General features: G+C 48.7%; 1 protein-coding gene across 2 annotated transcripts in view; it reads left to right on the top strand.

Annotated features, from left to right (window-relative positions):
* The window catches only part of Ankrd33b (ankyrin repeat domain 33B), a 70,628-nt gene that overhangs the window by 3,399 nt on the left and 48,645 nt on the right, over nucleotides 1-18,584 (top strand). Inside the window, exon 1 of one of the 2 annotated variants that reach the window (XM_074077734.1) lies at nucleotides 15,000-15,107. The exons of the other annotated variant lie outside the window; for it this stretch is intronic. The gene's annotated coding sequence lies outside the window, so the exon portion shown is untranslated. Of the gene's footprint in view, nucleotides 1-14,999; nucleotides 15,108-18,584 lie in introns of those variants that run through there. 2 annotated transcript variants of the gene reach the window in all.

The raw sequence follows: 18,584 nt of genomic DNA, 5'->3' as shown, positions 1-18,584 counted from the left end.
ATCAGGGAAGCGTGCCTTTGTTTGGGAGCCCACAGCTGACAGAAAATATGTGCCTTAATTTGGGGACCTGGTGTCCCCAGTGCCTTTGGCTTATCTCCGTGGAGTGAGTGTGTGTGTGTGCAAAGTGGTACATCCCTGACTGGGCTGGTATGGAGGAAGCCAGCTTGCTTCACTTTTTGCTTCTGCTCACTTTGACACAGCATTTGAACTTGAACAAGTAGCTTGTGCCTGAGGGTCTCCGAGGGACTGCAGTGTCCCCCTCTCCAGCAGGGCCCCCTCTGCCCCGGCTTTCTGGCAGGAAGGGAGGATTGTGACCAGCAACGCTCAGGAGCTGTTCTCAGCAGCACTTTCGATTTGAGTGAAATGCGGGATCTCAGCCTCTTGCATTTGTGTCAGAAACCTCTCCTTCCCGAAGCAGGTGTGGGACCAGCTCCAATGGAACCCCCACACAGCTCCGGAAGGGCACAGGTAAGGGAGAGCTCCCTGTTCTGGGCAACCTGGTGGTCTCCAGTGGGCGGGGCCCTACTCAGAGCCGCTACTGGGCTCAGCTTTATTGTGTTTATTGTGTTTCCTTTAGGGGAAAAAAAGAAAAAAAAAGTTTGAAAGGAGCTGAGAAAGCTGACAGAGCAGGTGGTATTTGAGCAGAGGTCAGAGAAGATATCTAAGGGAGGAGTTTTCTGGCGTGAGAATGGCAAGTGCAAAGGCCCTGAGGCAGGAACCTTGTGTCAGTCTGGTCTGCCTTACTTCACTTTGTCCTTACCAGGGTGAGAGGTAGTGACAAACGTAAGGAAGGGTCAGGGCTTTAGTGGAATTGAAAGGCAGTTGCATTAAAGACAGAGCCACAGCTCCTAGCTCACATCCAGCTTCCCAGGAGGAAAACTGCCCCGAAAGCCTTTGAAAATTTGCTGGTGTGTTGAGTAGCTCCGCTGATAAGGAGCTCAGCCTGAGCCACAGGCATTCCACGAGGCTTGGGTAACCCAGGATCAGATGTGTTTTGTTTAAGCAAACGTGTTCTTTCCTGCCTCTGAGATGGGTAGGGGATTGGATGTGGTCCAGCACACTGTTTTCTTTTAAAATATTCATTGCTGTGGAAGATCGCTCAGTTTACCGTGCAACATGTAAATATTTGTCAAATAATTCTCCAGCAACATCAAGTGTGCTCGCACTGCCTTCTGGAACTTAGGGTTGTGCTTCTCCCTGAGACTTGGGGACAGTCAGACGCTTGGGGACGTGCAGCATCGTTCACGTTCACCTCTTGAGTTAGTGGCGAAAGCAGAGGACGTGCTCCTGCTCTTTTACCTGTGGGAGAAGGGCAGGAAGAGTGTCAGCAGCTCCACAGCCAAATTAGGCCCAATTATGCGAAGTTTAGACCGCCGTGCTCACTCCTCTCTGGGTGGATTCTGCTCCTGCAGGTTTAAATGCCAGGCCCCTCGCTGAAAATTTCCAAACATTCCCTGTCTCCTCCCCCCATTCTATCAGCACAGCAAAGTCCCCAGGACACGCCTAGGGTGGGGTCTCCTTTCACTCCAGCCACTTACCTGTAATTCCTGCAGATTTTTGGCATTATCTTGTGACATAGCTGAGATTTTTGGTAGTTTATTTGGGTGTTACAGGAAGATTTATAAAACTTTGAAGTCACGTTTCCCTAAAATGAGGATCACAGTGTTGGAATTCCCGTGTAGGCCTCTGTCCTCTCCAGGCCTGGGATCTGAAGCTTGCGTGGGCATAGAAGCGGGCTAATTAGCACTGAAGTGAGCCTGGGGCCCTTGCTGGCTCCCAGGCACTGGATTCCTGCCTCCTGCCTCCTGTGCTCGCCCTGGGCCGGGACGCACAGGGAGAGGTTTGCTTTGCTGTTTGGAAATGTGTGCTTGAGTTTGAGTTGCATCTTTAAATTCTCAAGTGTGAGAAAGGGGGCGAGAGGGCCAGGTTGAGTAGAATTCAGTTCTAGGAGTCCCAGGAACCAGAACAGAACAGAACAGAAGTGAGTCCGTCCTGGTGGGTCTACAGAGACACGTCTGCCTCTCCCTCTGCCACTGAGCATGGCACACTGCTCCAGGCCCAGCAGCAGTAGAGAGGCTCGTGTGTTTTTGATAGAGGTGCATCATTGGTCTGTGGCCACCTTAGTGCTGCTTGTGTGAGTCAGCTTCAAGTTGCTATAACAAAATACCTGAGATCATTCATTTATATGAAAGAAAGGTTTATTTTGGCTCATGGTTTTGGAGCTTCCAGTCCAAGGCTGGGCAGACCCATTGCTTTGGGTGTCAGAGGGCAATGGCAGGCAGCAGCCTGGTGACCCAAGGACTTCCCACCAGGCCCCACCTCCCAGTAGCAACACCCTGGGAACCAAGTTTTTAACACACAGGCATCTGGGCGAGACTTATCCAAAACACAGCACCGATAGCGTGCAACCAGGAAACCTTGCGGGTGTACACACGTGAGCTCCTTGCTAAGGGTGGCCCTGCTTAGCTGATGGAGGTGAGATTTACCTCTTTGCTGTAGTGAGCAGGTGGTCACCTGGGGGTGGCAGGACCAAGACAGTCAGCTGGGGTGACTCATCTCTGCTCCAGGTGATGGCTTACCTTCCAGCCCACAGACCTGGGCTCGTTCTCCATGGCAGGAGCAGGTTCCAAAAGAGCAAATAGGGCCCCTCAAGGGCTCCAGCTGGGCCCAGGTTCAGTGTCACTTCTGCTGAAGCAAGTCACATGGCCAAGCCTAAATTCAAGTGGGAACAAGTTACCTGCCTCTCCATGGGAGCTGCTGCAAAGTGGTAGGTGAGGGAGGGGACGCATGGGAGGAGGAGGGGGCTTGGCTGGGGACACCTGGTGAGCGAGCTCTCCCATGGGGTGTCTCTGGAGGGCGTGTGTCTTGTTGGGGCTCCTGGAGGTGCTGGCAGGCAGAAGAGGCGGGTGGGTTGCAGGTGTCCTGGCTCACCAGCCCTGCTGTGATGACAGGTATGGCTCCCCACTGTCTCCTGAGCTCCCAACACCCCTTGCATGCAGGGAGCCTCCTCTTCCATGTCATACCAAACTCTGACTTTGAGCACCATTGTGTCTGAGGGCCTTGGCCCAGGCGATCTGCCCTGTGGAGCCTGCAGGGTGGGCGTGGTTGTCATTCAGGGGGGTGAAGCAGTCACCACCCAGCTAGGAAGGTGGTCTATGTCTGAAACTCGCCATCCCTGCAGTGTCTCTGTCCCCTGTCCAGAACACAGCACTGGTGGAAAGCAGCCCTGGCCAGACCTGCATCCCATAGTGGACACTGGAACACAGTAAGCGGGTTCCTTCCAGATGGACTAGAGGTCCTGTGCTGTTCATTGCAAGTGACCATGGAGATGGAATTGTCTGTGCCCTGGGAAGCCCCTGGCACACTGACCCTTTGTTCCAAAGGACAAGAAACCCGGCCCATTTTCCAAGCCCTCCTTAGGTTTTCATAGACATAAGGCCTGATTCTTAGTGATGAGTAGAGTTGAGCTGGCGGGGTCCCAAGGAGACTCCCAAGGGTGAAGTGACTTTTGTTTGTAACAAAAGTGACATTAACCCCAGTCATTTACTTATTTACAATTTTTGTTTTGTTTTATTTTTTGAGACAGGGTCTAGTTATGCAGCCCAGGCTGGTCTTAAACTCCTGATCTTCCTGTCTAAGCCTCCCCAGAGCTGGGATTATAGGCATGTACCACCACACCTGGCAGATCTGTCACTACAGGTTGTAGGACTATTCAGATTTCTCTTTCTTCCTCAGACTGCTATGGTAACTTCTACTTTTCTAGGAAATTGCCCCATTGATTTCTAAGTTTTACAATTTAATATTGTTATAGAGTTCTCTTTTAAATCTTTGCTGTAACTGTTATATACTTATTTCCTACCTATATGAATTTGTGCTGTTTATCTTTTTTTGTGACAAATATTGTCAGAAATAATTTTTTTTTTTTTGAGAATCAAGTTTTGCTCTGGACCTGTAGTCTTTGCTGTTTCATCGATTTCTTCCCTTCCTTTTTATTGTTTCCTTCCTTTTGGTTCACCCTACCTACAATATTTCCTCAAGTGATCGCTTTTACTTTTCCTCACAAATTTTGGTTTATTGTATTTTTATTCTCTTCTAGTTTGCATTATGATTTTTTAACCTAGGAGTTACTTAGGATGGGATTTGAAATTCTTGATTATGTTTTTGTTCTTTGTTTAGAAAAAATTTAAATGTAATTTGAAGAACAGGGTCTTTGAAATTTTTCTTTTTCTTTTTAAATTTCTTTTTGAAAAAAATCATTTTTATTAGCCTATATTAGTTGTACAGGGGAGAGGGTCTCATTGTGACATTTCCATATATGCTTAAAGACAACAGATACCAACACCACAATGACACAGATGTTAGACTTTTCTTGGCAGTACTGGGGTTTGAACTTATGGCCTCACACCTGCTAGGCAGGTGCTCTACCATTCGAGCCACCAGACCTCTTTTTCAATTTCTTGAGACTGGCTTTATAGCCTATTGGACCAGTAATTCTAAATCAGAACCATGAAACTGTCTTAAGATTTCTCTAAATTAAGTCGGAACAATTCCATATGTAAAACAGTATGTACTTCCTTTTAATTAAAAGAAGAAGAATGTAGAGAAGTTGTTAAATTGAACAGAGTATGTTTTTATCAAGAAGATTGGGGGCTGGCACTGGTGGCTTCTGCCTGTAGTCCTAGCTACTCAGGAGGCGCAGATCAGGAGGATTGCAGTTTGAGGCCAGCCCTGGCAAATCGTTCAAGAGTCCCTACCTTAAAAAATACCCCACACAAAAAAGGGCTGGTGGAGTGGCTCGAGGTGTAGGCCCTGAGTTCAAGCCCTAGTACCACATAAAAAAAAAAGGTTGGGAAGTGATTCAGATAGACAGTGGGGTGGATCACCTGCTGTGCATATGTGTGCACACGTCTGTACCCACATGTACCTGTGAGATACCTAGAGACCCCACGGCAAGGTTGACAGAGGTCACAGGGACCTGGATGGCATGAAGTGAAAGTGCCACTGTCAGCTGTCCCCTACAGCGTGGGTGGTAGTCTTGGAGATCTTAGGTCACATTTTAGATGCAGTAGGAAATTAGGTATGCCAAGTGTAGACAGAAGAATTTGGAAGAGAATTTTTAAATGGTGTCCCTGGATGTAAAGGGCAGGTAAATGTGAATTTTACTTATTTCTGCTAAGTCAGTCTGTGGAAATTAAAGTAGATGTGAACTCCTGTGTGACTGCTGGCTCTGTGGCAAGATTGGATTGGGATGGCGGGATTTGAGAGCAGTTTGAGGTAGGAGAGGAATAAGTGTGAGCTTCCCAAGGCGTGTGCGTGTCAGCTGAACACGCTCATGTCAGAAGCAGGCACCGGGGGGACACAGTCAAGTGTCTCTCTGGCTTCTGGGTCTAGGATGCTCACCTGGCTCTGGCATTGGAGCCCACCCCTCTGCCGAGCGAGACTCCAGCCGAGAGAGGCAGAGACAGGTGTGCAGTTGGGGGGCGGTCCTTGGAGAGGTGTGCTAATTAAATTTAAGCAGCTCTTTGTCTGAGACGGGGAAAGGCACATGTAGGTGGTTGGTTCATTTGTCCCTCCATTCACTTGTGCAAGCATTTATTAGTTTATTTTGCAGTGCTGGGGCTGGAACCCAGGGCCTTGCACACACTGGACAAGCACCCTGACACGGAGCTGTACGCCCAGGGCCTGAATTTGGTTTAAAGTTAAGGGAAAGCCGGGGAATTACGAGGAATGAAGCACGCAAATATCGAAAGATTACAGGATGTGCAATTCCATTTACGTGGCATTCCTGACCTACAGCAGCTGTCGGGATGGAGAAGCAGGGCTGGGGAGGGTGGGGTGTTAGGCAGCTGGGGGCCTGGTGGTGATGGACGGCTCTGCATCTCTATTGTGATCACAGGAGGCTTCGTGGAACTGAACACACAAGTGCACACACCACCTAGGAACACGCATGTACACACACCACTCAGGAACACGCACGTGCACAGAACAGTCAGGAACACACACGTGCACAGAACAGTCAGGAACACACACGTGCACACATCATGCAGAAACACACGTGCACACACCACACAGGAACACGCACGTGCACACATCATGCAGAAACACACGTGCACACACCACACAGGAACACACACGTGCACACATCATGCAGAAACACACGTGCACACACCACACAGGAACACACACGTGCACACATCATGCAGAAACACACGTGCACACACCATGCAGAACACGCACGTGCACACACCACACAGGAACACGCACGTGCACACACCACGCAGGAACACACGTGCACACACCACGCAGGAACACGTACGTGCACGCACCACGCAGGAACACACGTGCACGCACCACGCAGGAACACGCACGTGCATAGAACAGTCAGGAACACACACGTGCACACACCACACAGGAACATGCATGTGCACACACCATGCAGACCGCGCACATGCACACACTGGTGCACACGTGGAGCAGGTGCCGCCTGAGTAAGCTGTGGTCTGCGGCGAGGTCTAGTTCATGGCGCTGCTGTTGTGCCGTAATTATGGAAGGTGTGGCTTTGGGAGGGACGTCAACGAGTGCCACTTCCTCTGGGACTGTGGCTGCTTCAGGACAGTTCCGTAAACCCAAGGGCTCCCTCTTGACCTCACGTCACATTCCAGAGCCTGCTTGGATTACTTTGCGAGTCTCAGAACTGTAGATCAGCAACGCGGGTGGCCGTTAGTCGGGCTCTCCCTTGGTCTGTGGGATTTCTACCTTTTGTAAAAGGATAATCGATGAGTTTTATTTATTTATCTTTTTGGTGGTGCTGGGGTTTGAATTCAGGGCCTTGCACCTGTTAGGCAGGTGCTCTGCCACTTGAAGCGAGGCCTTCAGCCCTTTCTGCTTTAGCTACTTTCTATAGGGCCTCAGTGCTTTTTGCCTGGGAGGGCCTCGAATGGCAATCCTCCTACCTCTGCCTCCCACATAGCTGGGATTACAGGTGTGACCCAACTTGGTTAATTGGTGAGTTTTATATAGTTGGTCCGATACAAATACCGTTGATTGCTCAGTTTAGCAATTGTAATGGGCGCTTACAAGACATTTGTTACTTTGAAGTAATTACAGTTAATATCTAGAAGTCATTTTCTGGTGAATTATCCATTTATTTTATACTGTTGTCAGACTGCTCCATCATTTAACCAATAAATCAATTTGCTATTTATTGAAAAGTGAGGAAGGCATACGTTTCCTTTGTAACCTTACCACCAAAATTAGATCTGATTTTGGAAACGAAGCACTTCAGACCAGTGAATATGTGGTTGTTGAAACCCTTCTGCCTAACGTGTGGCACACGTACCAGCAGCATCACCTCCCAGAGCGTTTCCCAAATGCACGGTCTCAGAGTCCTGCAGCTGGGCCCTGGCCCATCCTGGTCTTGCAGGGACAGGTCCTGTGTGACACTGCTGTGGACTTTCTCCCACCTCTGTTTTGTTCTGACGCTGTGAAGGAGCCTGGCCTCCCCATTGTGTCAGGATGGGCCGTCTGCCATTTCCTCCGAGATCTTCACTTCAGAACCTTTAACCTGGAGGGACGACAGTCATCTGCTCCATACAGTGGTGGTGACGTAGCTCCCCTGTTGCTTTTGCTGGCTTTCTTTGGTGTCAGGTCCTGGGCAGGTTTCTAGGAAAGGAATTCCAGACACTGCAGAGCCAGGCTCTGCTGACCTCAGCAAGGACTTGAACCAGCTTGTTGCACTGAGCGGGGGGACTGACCTTTGGGGACCTGTTACCTCTAGGGTGCCCATGTCCAGGGCACATGTATGGAAGGGTTCAGAATGCTTGTGTGGCTTGGGATGTAGGAGAAGGAGCTGTGCTGGTATGACTTGTCACCTGTATGTCTCTTTCCAAGGGTGGGTCTCAGAGGTCCCCACAGGCTCACTGCGGGGTGCCTATGATGTGCACAGGCAAGCTGTGGCCCATGTTAACTCACAAGCGGGTTCTTTATCACACATTCCCACCAAGCTGGAGACACAGGGCAGAGGTATCTTCTGGGACAGTACTTTTTGGAGACAGGAGAGTTCTTGGTTAGGGAGGCCCCATGAGGGAATGGAGTTTGGGGTTTAGCCTTCACTGATATAAAGGAAAAGTAGAACAAATGCATTTTTCTAAAAAGAAATTCAGTTACTGCTGGGCACTGGTGGCTGGTGCCTGTAATCCTAGCAACTTGGGAGGCTGAGATTGGGAGGATCGAGGTTTGAGGCCATCCCGGGCAAAGAGTTTGAGAGACTTTCATCTCCAAAATAACCAGAACAAAATGGACTGGAGGTGTGGCTCTGGAATAGAGCGTCTGCTTCTCAAGTGAGTAAGCCCTAAGTCCCAGCTCCCCACCCCCCCAAAAATTCAGGTACTTAAAACACATGAGGGAAGCTATGGTGAATTTTTTAGTAGAGATAATAATTTTTAACTTTTCTCGGTGTAAACAAACCTGAATCCTTTGGGTTTGTTTGCAACAAGGCACAAATTTTCGAGCTAATTAAAGAAAGTCAAAACCTATGTCACTTTGTTACAGGCAGTGGCTTAGTGTGACTCCCTGAACAATTTTTTTGGGTCCCAAAATACTTAATACTCTTGACATCTTTTTGTTCCCCAATTTTGATTCAGTGGGGTGTGGGGATTGGTGTTTGCATCAGGCAGATTCCAACCCCCGGCTGGCAAATGGGCTGACTTGGTGCACAAACTTCAGCTGCTCCTGAAGACTATGGGACTCTCAGTTAGGAGTGTGGGAGAAGCTGCCTTTAACTGCATTTTCCCACAGGACATTCCTGAACATTTCAAAACACAGTGTCTCCCAAGTCTGTGTAGAAATCCAGGTTGGCTCACATTTCATCTCTAGCTCAAAAAATAAGGAATTCTGGTATTCTGTGATTTGTTTTTCAGTACTGGGGCTTGAACCACTTCACTAGCCCTCTTTCTGTGAAGGGTATTTTTGAGATAAGGTCTCTTGAACTATTTGCCCAGGTTGGCTTCGAACTGTGATCCTCCTGATCTCTGCCTCCTGAGTAGCTAGAATGACAGGTGTGAGCCACTGGTGCCGGGTGTGATTTTTTTTTTAAAGGAATGTTTAAATGAATAAAGTTAAAAGAGTCAAATTAAGTACACACACATACCTTGGGACAGAAAAAATATTTTTAACATTTTTATTAGCATATAATAACTGTACAGGGGGTTTCCTTGTGACACTTCCATATATGTGAATAATGCACCCTGGTTTGTTCCAACCCCTCCATTATTCTCCCTCTCCCCACCCCTGCCCCCTTACTGCCCTTTTTTTTTTGTGGCACTGGGGTTTGAACTCGGCCTCGCACTTGCTAGGCAGCACTCTTATTGCTTGAGCCACTCTTTTTGTGATGAATTTTTTTCAGGAAAGGGTCTCAAGAACTGTTTGCTGGGGCTGGCTTTGAACTGTGATCCTCCTGATCTTTGCCTTCTGAGTAGCTAGGAGTACAGGAGTGAGCCACTGGCACCTGCCTCCCTCCCCACTCTTAAAATGACTTTATCAGTTTTCAGTGTTCCATATTCATGTGTGCAGAGAAAGCACTTCAACCATATGCCCCCTCCTTTACCCTCCCCTCCTGTAAATGCCCTCTCCTTCTATGATCTGTTCCACATTCCCGCCCTTCATTGTTTGTCTGTTCATTGTTCAGTGGGGATTTCCTTGGTACTTTGCCCGGTAGTATATTGTACTTTAGTCAGTCAAACACATACTACTCGTCCTTACCCTTTCCCTACCTGTATTGCTCACCGGTTTTCAGTGCACTTCGTGTGTCTTGGTCCTTCTCAGATGTGATGTGCTTCAGCATTATTCACTCTGCCATCCTTTTCTTTCCCTCCTCCCCAGTCCACTGTTGGGAACATGTTCTGTGTTTATATATGTTTATGATAGCGCTTGGGTCTGTATTTGGGTCTGTCTTCTTCCAAATATGAGAGAAAACTTTTGACCTTTGTCCTTTTGAGCCTGGCTGACTCCTCTTAACATGATATTCTTCGGTTCCTTCCATTTACTTGGTTTTTTTTTTTTTTGAAATAAGATCTTGCAGTTTAGCCCACACTTGCCTCATCTCCTCCTGCCTTTGCCTGCACAGTGGGTGCTGGGATTACATGCAGCACCATGCCTGTGCCCACTTTTAGTAAAAAAATCTATTATTTTTTTAAAGCGACTTAAAGTTCTAAGTAAAGGGAAAGCCCCCAAATGCAAAAGAAGTAGTTTGAGAGGAAAAGAAGACAAAAGGAAATCTTTTAAGAAACACCTGCACGGGGCTGGGATGCCTCTCAGTGGTGGAAGCAAGTGTGGGTCCCTGGATTTGATTGCCAGCGCTGCACACAAAACCAAACCAAACCCCATCCCCACCCCAACTGCACTGAATTCACTCAATATATTGAGTGAATAATTGACCACTTGAGGTTGTACAATCATTATGGGTGTTTAGTATGTCCACAGATAATGTGTAACCATTGCCACAGCCAACTGTAGGACATTTTTGTCACTTCAGAAAGAGGCTCACACCCTTTAGCTCTTCCCCTTCAGACTCACCAGCCCCTAAACAGCTGCTAATCTACTTTCTGTGGATTATTTATCTGAGGATTTTTATGAAAGAACTAGATCCCTGTAACTTTATGTCAATGTACCTTGACATTTTCCTCAGTTAAGAGTGTACAGCATTGACCCCACTGTGGAAACTGTCACATGTAAGACTGTGTGACATAGGACAGCTTTACCTGCAAGTGCTTTGCTCCACATTTCCCAGAAATCCCAGTGGCTACAGGGAGTTAAGTTGTGGTCAAGTGTGCAACGCCCTCCACTCAACCCATTCCACACTAGGGACCAGACCCAGCTACCCGTCCTCATCTCACTCGGTCTTGCTGGTGGTGCTGAGGTCCTCTGTGTAGTCCCCACCCACTGTCACTGGACACTCACCCCAGACTCTGTGGTCACAGCCCCTCAGTGGGTCCTGAAGCCCAGGGCCACCCGGGGTCCACTGATGGACAGGCAGGGTTTCTATTCCTGCCTCTGTTGTCCTGGGGCTCTTTTTTGGAGAGGAGACTGAGGTCAGCTTCTCTTCGCCTTGCCTGGCCTCTCCCACCCTTTCTCCCCCTGTCTTGGGTACAGCTTGCCAAGAGCAGGGCTAGTTGGTTTTGTCCTTGGTTGGGTGTCAGAGGTAGGGACTTGGAACAGGCTCAGTAAACATCCACAGAGCTGACTGATGTCACAGGCTGTCACTGCTGCTTTGTGTGGTTTTGTCCCTGAATCAGTGTCCTCCTGTCACTGCCTTGTCTACCCTTCACTCTCTGCTTTTTTTTCTTTTTCCCTCTCCCCCCCACCTTTTTGTGGTACTGGCATTTGAACTCAGGGCCTATACCTTGAGCCACTCAAGGGTTTTTTTTTGAGATAGGGTCTCATGAACTGTTTGCTAGCTTTGAACCTCGATCCTCCTGATCTCTGCCTCCTGAGTAGCTAGGATTACAGGGATGAGCCACTGGTGCCCAACTACCCTCCCCCTTTTTTTTCTTTTCCCTCTTACAAACTTGTTTGGACCCTTCCTGCCATTAAACCAAACAAATCCCAAACTCACTTGCCAGGGGGTTGGGCCTGGGAGGCCCTGGAAGTCCTCTGCTTCCAAGGCCAAGTGTGGGCAGGTGGGTGCAGTGCCCTTGACTTGCCTCTAGCCGTGGCGGTGGCAGTGGGTCTGCAGTTGCTGGTTTAGGGCCTCCCCTGTCTCTGACTGCCTTTGCGAGTGGCTTGATGGCTTCTGTTCTTGGGTCTTCCTGGTCTTGGCAGGGCAGCCCCTTCTTGCCCAGTGTTCTCTGAGCACCCAGAATTGGTAACCTTTTCTGGGATAGGGGTGCCCAGGGCAGAGATTCTGACTCCTCACCCCTCAGCTGGGTGCCCTGGGGTGTGAGCACCCTGTATACCACACAGGTCTGACTGTCGGGCTCACTGATCGTGTGTGCTCCCTGGAAATGCTCTGCCCCTGGTGTCCTGTCCCCCACAGCCTCCCTCTTAGAGCCTACTTGCCTCTTTTTGCTTCCCATTCACTCTCTGCTTCCTGATTAATCCTGGCCCCCCCAACCAATGTCTGCTTTCCCTTCCATCACAACTTCTCTCAAAGAAGACTCTTTTCCTGGGCTGGCACAGGGAGAAAAGTGTCCCTGTGTTGGTTTCTTCTCTGTGTCAGTTTGGCTAGCAGTAGTGCCCACTAACTCAATCTGACACTAGTCTAGATGTTGCAGTGTAGGGATTTTTGAAACTGTGGTCAGCACCTAGAAACCTTCTAACAAAGAAGTCATACTTTACAATGTGGGTGGGCCTCTTCCAATCAGTTGATGGCTTTATACACACAAACTAAGATTTCCTGGAGAAGAAATTCTGCCTTGAGACCGCAGCATCTCAGCTTCAAGTCCTGCCCAGGTTTCCAGTGTACGGGCTGCCCTGTGGATTTTGGATTTGTCAGCACCCATAGTCACATGAGCCAATTCCTTAAGATAAATCTCGTGTCCCTGTCTCCTCTTGGCTCTCTGGAGAGCCCTGACTGAAGCTCCCTTAGCAAATTACCCACCGGCAGAGCCTCTAATCTTGGACAGCTGATGCCAGCTCAACCCTGGGCTGCTGTCCCACGAGTCACCCTGGCAGGATGCCCCCACCATCCGTCTCCCAGAGTCTCCTGTGGCCTCCAGGGCCAGTGTCCCAGGTGTGCCACCTGTGTGGTTCACAACCTGTGAGGCCCAAAGCCCGTGCAGTCCATAGCCTGGGGCCACAGGGGCCCAACCACCCTACCGTCCCTGTGCTGAAATTCATGGTGACTTTGAAAAGGGCCCACGTTTTCATCTTGAGCTGGCACTGGGATGCAAATTGTGTGTCTGTCCTGGCTGCCCCCCTCTTTCTGGCTGACCATATTTGCAGCCTTGGGGTCTGCCCACCCTCCCTCATGTCCACATCCACAGACTGGCACTCCACGGATGGTCTCCCACTTTCTGATGGGGTCACACTTACGTGCTCGCTCTCCCCTCCCCCTGGATTGTCCCCCACTACCAGTCTGTCCTGCTGCCACTTCTGGATTTATGACAACGTGTGCAACCTTGAATGGCAGCGTTGGCTTTGGGAGAATTCCTTCAAGGTCCTCCACATGATTTTCTTTGTGACATAGAAGCTGGATGACCTGCCACCCCCCAGCCCCGCCCTGTGCCCCATGCGTCCAGCTATGGAACACAGGCCTTTCCCCCGGGTGAAGGACTTTACTTTGAGGCCACCCTCAGGTGACCTCTCCCCATGAACGTGCATGTTTCTTTTGCACGGCTATGAAGTCAAAATCGTAAGTCAAAATCTGGTGAGCAATCGGACTTAAAAACAGAACAGGATTTCCCAGTCTTGGCCCTACTGACGTTTCGGGTTCCCTAACTTTGCTGTGAGGACTGACCTGTGCTTTGTAGGACACTTAGTACTGTCCTGACACTCTCCACGAGATGCCAGGATCAATCCCCTCCCCAGCTGTGACAATCAAAAGTTGACATCATCAGCTGTCCCCTGGACGCAGTTACCCCCGCTGAAAATCGCTGGGATGGAGCAGAAAGGCAGGAAGTTGGTGGCGTGAATATGGGTGTCTTTGTACACAGGAAACTTGGGAGGCCTCAGAGGGATGGTGGCGATGGGCAGCCTCTTGCTTTCCTTTGCCCCTTCCTCCCTCGTTTTATCAGATGCTTTTTACTTCTACGTTCATTTTCCTGTGATGTTATAACTTATGGCTTTTTTAAAAAGTTGCAGCCTCTATAGGCTTTAGAAGAAAAATTGTTTTATGGGCTTCTTCAAAGTGCTCCTGCCAGATGAGAAACACAGGGCTGGGATACGGATCCAGTGGTAGGGTGCCTGCTAGCAACTGTGAGGCCCTGAGTTCAAACCCCCAGTACTGCCAAAAACAAAACCAAAACTCAAAAACCTGGATGAGAACTACTTACGTTGGCGTTTCTGGCACCGCAGACAGTAGTGTTTCTTAGTGGAGTATTTGTTGGTGTTTGAATCCTAACATTTGGCTTTGTTTCCTCCTGGAGTCATGATAATGCAAGTGAGCTCTTAAATGTGAGATGAGATTAGCTCCAAGAGGCCCCAAACCGCAACTCCAGAGTTCACACCTCTTGGTCATCCCTCCATGTTCAGCCAGTGCTGTAACGAGGGACATTGAGGAGGCGTGGGGGCAGCCACTGTGCACTCAGTGAAAACTTCACTGACAGTGAAGCTAGTGACCTGCCTCAGGCCCAGTAAGATTGCTTGCTATGCATTTTGCTAAGAAAATTCCACTTTTTTTTGGCGGGGGGAGAGGGGACAGTACTGGGGTTTGAACTCAGGTCCTCATGTTTGCTCAGCAGGTGCTCTTACTGCTTGAGCCATACCTCCAGGTGCCTTCCCTTCCCCTTTTTGAGACAGGGTCTTGCTGTGTAGCCCAGGTGGGCCTCAAACATGTGATCCTCCTGCCTCAGCCTCCCAAGTACTGGGATTACAGGTGTGTGTTACCATGCCTGGCATAAATTCAGCTTTGATTTTTCAAAGGAATTTTTAATAACTAGTAACATTGCAAACATTATCTGTATTGCAGTTCTGCCTTTAAAAAGAAATATTACACTTTCTTCTTACAATTTGTGTTACATACACTTCTTGATTCTGCGTGAAGCTGACTTCTTTTGAGTCGAATGTCTGCATTTATCTAGAAGGCATTTACTGGCTGATGGTCCCTGTGCTGGCTGCTGTTCTTGGGGGTAGAACGCTCGGCCACCATGGAGCTTGTCTGCACTTGGGCACAGAAACTGTGAAGGAGAGGACAAAGGAGAACATGGGAACTCTGCCACATGGGCTGGGGGGAAGCGCTTGACAGAAGAGATAAGCAGGCAGGTGACAGGAAACGTTCCCTCCTTGCTGAGGAAGGAAGCTTTGAGTAAAGGTCCAAAATTAGAGAAAGTTGTTCTGTTCAGAAGTCTACGAAAGAGCACTGCAGACAGACAGGAGCTGGAGGAAGAGTTTGGAATGTTCTAGAACAGCCAGAGGCCAGGGCCTGGGGCAGAGCAGCAGGAGGGACAGCAGGGGTGAGTCACCATGGCCCCTAAGAACTGGCTGTTCCAGTCCAGTGATGCAGGAGGGTTCACCATGTGACTCTGAGTGTGGACGACAGGCCTCACTCGCTTTGCTGAAAGGAAACCCACAGGGACCCTGAGCTGCCTGGGTGCCATGGCTGCTTTGTCACATCAGCCTGTGGCCTCCTGCCCAAAAGCCAGCCTGGTCTGTGTGCTGACGATGCCCCTGTGGAAGAAGGGCGCTGTGCTGTGGGGTGTGATGGGTGACCATGTGGCAGGGGGTGGCATGCCAGTGGGGCACGCATGAAGCAGCAGTGTGATTTATGGCCTCACTGTGTGCCTTCACCCATCTCTGGGTTCTCACCTGATGGGCCTGTCAGTCCTGACCTGTCTCAGGTCTCTGCTGACTCCAGCTGATGTGGCTTTTGAGAGTCCTCTGCTGTCTATGCTCATTGCATAGGGTTTCTTTCTTTCCCCACGTGACAGGATGGCATAATGCAGCCTAAATGAAGAAGGAAGGACAAGTGGGGTCGGCGCCACAGCCAGCCGTTACCTGGCTGGAGATCCCTGTTTCTGTCTGATGCAGTGATGGAGCACAGTGCGCGTGGCGTTCCTCTAACGTGTGTGTGACTTCCTGCCTTCCATTCCCATTGCTCAGAAGGTGACATTGAGACCCACGAACAGTTCCCATCTTCTGAACCAGTTTTTCTCTGCAGCTCCTTAATGCATAATTTAGAAGATTGCCATCAGTCTCCAGGCAGAGCCCAATTCAAATATCAAAAAACTGGTCTTTGAGTGTGGGCTTTCCAACTCAGGCACACAACCTGGGACACCAGCCGTTTGTTTCCTGGCGTGGAACTTAGCCGCAGTGCACACGTGGGCCTTTTCTAGTGCTTCTGCATGGCCCAGGCCAGTTTTCATGCCTTCATTTCGTAGTTTGTTTCACTAAGAAGCTGGAGTCTTTCGCTTGCTGGGTGTCAGGGAGGGAGGAATTTGGGGGTGGGGTAAGGGAAGTCTTAAGAGAATGTGTCTGGTTTTTGTGATTTTGTAAGTCTGAGTATTTCATTTTCCCAGCGAGTGATCACATGCATACTATAATCCTTACTTTCTAGTTTTTTTGTTTTTTGGTTTTTTTTAGTAGGACCGGGGTTTGAACTCAGTGCAAATAGGTGCTCTACCACTTGAGCCACATCTCCAGTCCAGTTTGCTCTGGTTAGTTTGGAAATGGGGATCTCACCAGCCTGGGCTGACCTCAAACCTTAATCCTCCTGATCTCAGCTTCCCAAGGATTACAGGGGTGAGCACCCATGCTTGGCTTTACTTTTCTATTCTTGACACCTTATTAGATTATTTTATTCTCCTTCTGATGGAACCATTTACTGCAGAAAAGTGAGAGAAAAGGGAGAAAACAAAACACTTACTACCAGTGCTTGGAAATGATGATAGTTAACATTTAAGTGTCCTTTTCTGACCTGTGCTGTGATGTCTGTCTGTTTATCTATCTGTCTGTCTGTCTATATCTAGCCTCTATATGTTGATGTGTAAAGTTATTTATAAATCAGGTTTGGATCTTGCTTTTATTACATATTAACACACTCTTAGCTCATTTCTATGTTAGAAATACTGCAGAATCTTGAATTTTTTTAAAAAAATTTTGAGACAGGGTTTCACTGTGTAGTCCAGGCTGGTCTTGAACTTGCAATTCTCCTGCCTCAGCTTCCTGAGTGCTGGGATTACAGTTGTGTGCCACCTCACTCATTTAGAATCCTGATTATTTTTTCTTTTGGTGGAGCTGGGGTTTTGAACTCAGGACCTTGCATTTGCTAGGCAGGCGCTCTACCACTTGAGCCACTTCGCCAGTCCAGAATCCTGATTTTTTAAACTCCATCTTTTGCATATTATCTGACTCACCTGCTCATTTTTGGGCATCTTGGTTTCTGACATCTCGCAACAGAAACAAAAGTGTGATGCATGGATGTCTTCGTCCGTCTGTTATGGGCTCGCTGAGTCTTTCCCTTTCGGTCCGTCCCTAGAAGGTCTGCTATTTGGTTTAGCTGCATGAGCCTTCTAAAAGCCACCTTGATTTCTAGGGAGACTACCAATTTCCCCTCCCCCACCATGGTACAAAGCTGCCCAGAACTGTATCCTGGTTATACTAAACATTCCTTTTAAAATAGTGAGATGACTTTGTTGGTCTCTGAAACATTAAAAGTCATTTGTGCTTATTGCAAAACTTTCAGGTAACAGAAAGGTAAAATTAAAAAATGAAGAAAGTCACAGCTGTTTTACCAATTAGACATAATTACATATTTTAGGGATGACTTTAGAGAAATATAATCTGATACCTGTAGCTTTCTTGTTACCATAGCAACATATCGAGGCCGGCAGCCAATATTACAATACATTCTGTTTTGTAGATATTTCAGTATATTTGACCTATGACTTGCTGTGGATGTCAAGGTTATTTCAAGGGTAATTTAGGAACAGCGCAGTGATTCACCCATGCTTTGCGTGCTAATCTAATTATTTTCTTAAGGAATTGGTGAGCTTTGACTGAATCCAAGTTCTGTTGCCTTCTCAAGTCATCTGCCTCTCCCTGGGGCACGGTTAGACTTCTCTCTCCGTCTTATCACATATGGCCATGTCACTTGCCCTTGCCAATTCAGTGACAAGTGACCTGTGTAACTTTTGGCCAGAAGTTTTAAGACCCAGCGTGTGACCTGCAGTGTCCTCTCCTCTCTTTTACAGAACTCAGAATCTTCCAGGTAAAGTCTCCTCCATCAGCCCGAGCCCCAGAGGGAGAAGCAGTGTGGCAAAGTGTTGCAGCCATCCTGCAGTGGGCAGGCAGTGAGAGCTGGGGATTGCTTGTTAGTGCTGCACGGCCTAGCTTGTTCTGACCAACACCGTGCTTGCGAGTAACTTGTCATGTGGATAGAGGGAACTTGCCTTTTGTCATAGCTCTCATGCATATCATTCCTGCCTTAGTATCCATCTTCTGCCCTCCCTCACTCAGCACCTTTGACCTGTTGAGGCAGGCTCTACCCAGTTCTGTTTCCGTATTCTAGAAAGGTAAGACCCCATTCCCTAGTGCTTGCCCATCTCACTTCCATTTGAACTGAGTTCCTGTGATTGGCTTTGAGCTCCCTTCGGATTCACCAAACCAGTGCTGCCACGGGGACACCTGAATAATGCCCTGAACCCCAGCGCTGGCCCTGGACACTGAGCACGTTTGTGTCAGGTGGTTCCTCGATTCTCACCAACCCTGTGAAGGGTGCTGCCCCGTCTCCTGGAACCTGTGGGTAACACACTTCATCTTTTCATTGTTCTGGTCTTATCCCTCACTGTGCTTCGCCTGCTGCATCTAACTGAACTCCCTCGCTTAACAAAGCACAACACGCTCCATGTGTATCTTACACTTTGCTCCTATCTTTTGCATCGTTTTTTTGGGGAGGAGTCTGGGCATATTTGGTCCAGGCATCATCCAGTTCA

The sequence above is a fragment of the Castor canadensis genome, chromosome 6 (assembly GCF_047511655.1).
Source record: "Castor canadensis chromosome 6, mCasCan1.hap1v2, whole genome shotgun sequence".
NCBI classification, from domain to species: Eukaryota; Metazoa; Chordata; class Mammalia; order Rodentia; family Castoridae; genus Castor; species Castor canadensis.
This window is presented reverse-complemented; position numbering and strand designations above follow the sequence as displayed.